The following is a 2,488-nucleotide window of genomic DNA, read 5'->3' as shown; positions in this document are numbered from 1 at the left end:
AAAAAAAAAAAAAAAAAAACAGAAATGTTAACACGATGATTTCTCCATGACTTTAAAAAGAAATAAAAGAAACGACGAGTTAGCAATGGTCAGAGGCGACAGGATGGCAGAACACCGAAGGCACAATGAAATTGCTCAATTGTAACCTGCATTCCGGCGTCATCGAACAATGCTTGCGATCAATTATGCATCTAGCGTTCTCCAACAGTGACATATTGTGTCGCATGGAATCCGCTTTCGAGAGCTAATGCAAGAAGTAACTCGATATACGTTGCATAAACCCTCGATCGTTTCATTCCATTTCGTGGATTATCAATGGTTAACAAGAAATGATATAAGAAGATTGGGAAGTTGAAATTGCATAGGCTTTGAACACTTGTACGGTTTTGTGTGTAATCAAACACGATGTTCCCTTGGAGATTAAACAAGAAGATTATTGAGCGTTTTAATAATTATTTTGAAGATATTGTCATAATTCTTGTAATATTTTAATTATTTCTGATACGAATGAAAATTATTATATATAAATGAAAAAAAGAAAAATTCGTGACGAATATTTATTATTAAAAATGAATTAAAAAAATTGGAGTTGGAAACTTGTTATTCTTATTTTAATAAATTTCTCTTGCTATTTTAATGACATAAAAAAATCCGTGATTTGCATCCAGACTTTGTCAATTAACGAATCGATAAACGTTCGTCTTTCCTCTCTCCCTCTCACTCAACGTGGACAATTATTTTCAATGAAAGAAACACGGAAAAAGAGGAAGCAAAGAGGAACCAAAAAGCAAAGAAGAAAATAAAAAAAGCTCGAAAGTGTTTCGTGATTTCGAGGAAAATTTACGAGAACTAACTCGACAACGAGCTCTTAAATTTTCTCGCGTGTCAGAGTTTTATAGCGGAGCCGATCGTACCGTATCGGGCAAGATTCCAAGCTCTACGCTCTCTGGAAGCGACGAACTATGGAAGAAACGTTCCAGTTCGTTAAGACGTTCCCTGCTATCTGAAATAATTACCGGCCTGTCATCCGGAGGGATCCGTGGCAATCCGTGACAAAACGAGATAACGGTTCAACCGTGGCCCGCAACACGGTTGTAGGAAACGCGTTCCTCCATGGTGCATGAAAATGACGAAATGATGAAATGTGCACAACATTTATTTTCCTTCGTATATGTATAGTTCATTTATTTTTCCGTTTCTCTAAACCTTTGGAAATTTTGAAACTCTGATAGCGGGGGAGGAGGAGGAGTCAAAATGCAATGAACGAGAATTCCATATAAAAAATTGAAATATACGAAATCAAAGTTCCCTTTATTTTTTTCACTGTTTAAAATTCCGGAACTCGTGCGAGGATTGGCAAAATGCAATGAAGGACATTCTTCGATAAAGGAGGTTGCAACGAGTTGTACGTGTGTTGTCCTCCTCGATCCATTTAATATCGTTAATAACGAAGCCACGAGGACTGTTACCATGAAATTTGTTCGTTTTAACCGTTCCACGCGATCGATCCGGCTGATAGATCGATCAGGGTGTATCGGGGCTCTTTCCTACGAAGATCCGGTTAGCCCCGTGGCGAGACTCGCATCAGTCACGAGTCTGACAATCGCGATATCGAGTAACTTTCAATTACGACCGATCCGTGACGCTTTGACGTTCTGTGTATTCTGCGCTAGAGAGAGATTCGAGAATCGATGGCCTCCGTGCACCTCCGGTTTAATTAGCGAATGGCTGTGTCGTAAAATTATTTTCGATTTCCATTTTTTTTTTTCCTTTCTTCTTTCTTTTCTCTTGTATGTATTCCTTCTGTTTATAAGCGTTCGAACATTCCGTTTGATTTATAATAGGTTTTAATAATAGTAGTTAAATTTTTATGAAAGTACAAGACGGCGATGGGCTGACGATGGCTCCAACTCGTGTTTATTATCGTCTTATATACACTCGATAGACTAAAAATTATTATGCACTAAAGAAAGTAGTGTCTACTGGTATGTTATGTAAATTCATTCGATTCCTCGAGTGCCATGTTTAACGTTGTAATGAAAAATCCATTGATGGGTGTAATGGCATTAAGAGAATCTTTATTAGTTTAAAAGAATTTGTGTTTCCTATATATTATATAATCTTATTTGCAAATAAATTGATAGTTTTATTTTCGCAATCAACCATCATTTCAACAATTTCGAATCATTCAAACTCCTTTTCATTTAAAGTCTACAAAATTTTTCTTAACTACTTCTAATATCATCCCTCGAAATGAATCTCGTATACACTTGAACGAAATCCACTTGATATCTTACTCCAAAAAAAGAAAAAAGAAAAAAAGCAACGATAACAAAAACTGCAATAACAATCTCTCTCTCTCTCTCTCTCTCTCTCTCTTTTCACGAAACTTCGAAATTCAACGTGTTTCACCGTTCGAAACACGTATATATACACACATATATACATCTATTCCGCGACATCTCGTTCCTCGATCGAGGAACGCAGC

General features: G+C 36.7%; 1 protein-coding gene across 2 annotated transcripts in view; it reads left to right on the top strand.

Moving 5' to 3' along the window:
• Positions 1-2,488, top strand: part of LOC102672540 (BTB/POZ domain-containing protein kctd15-like) — a 42,533-nt gene that overhangs the window by 2,418 nt on the left and 37,627 nt on the right. The gene's annotated exons all lie outside the window — the stretch shown is intronic.

This window comes from Apis dorsata, unplaced genomic scaffold, assembly GCF_000469605.1.
Source record: "Apis dorsata unplaced genomic scaffold, Apis dorsata 1.3 scaffold_365, whole genome shotgun sequence".
Lineage (NCBI taxonomy): Eukaryota > Metazoa > Arthropoda > Insecta > Hymenoptera > Apidae > Apis > Apis dorsata.
This window is presented reverse-complemented; position numbering and strand designations above follow the sequence as displayed.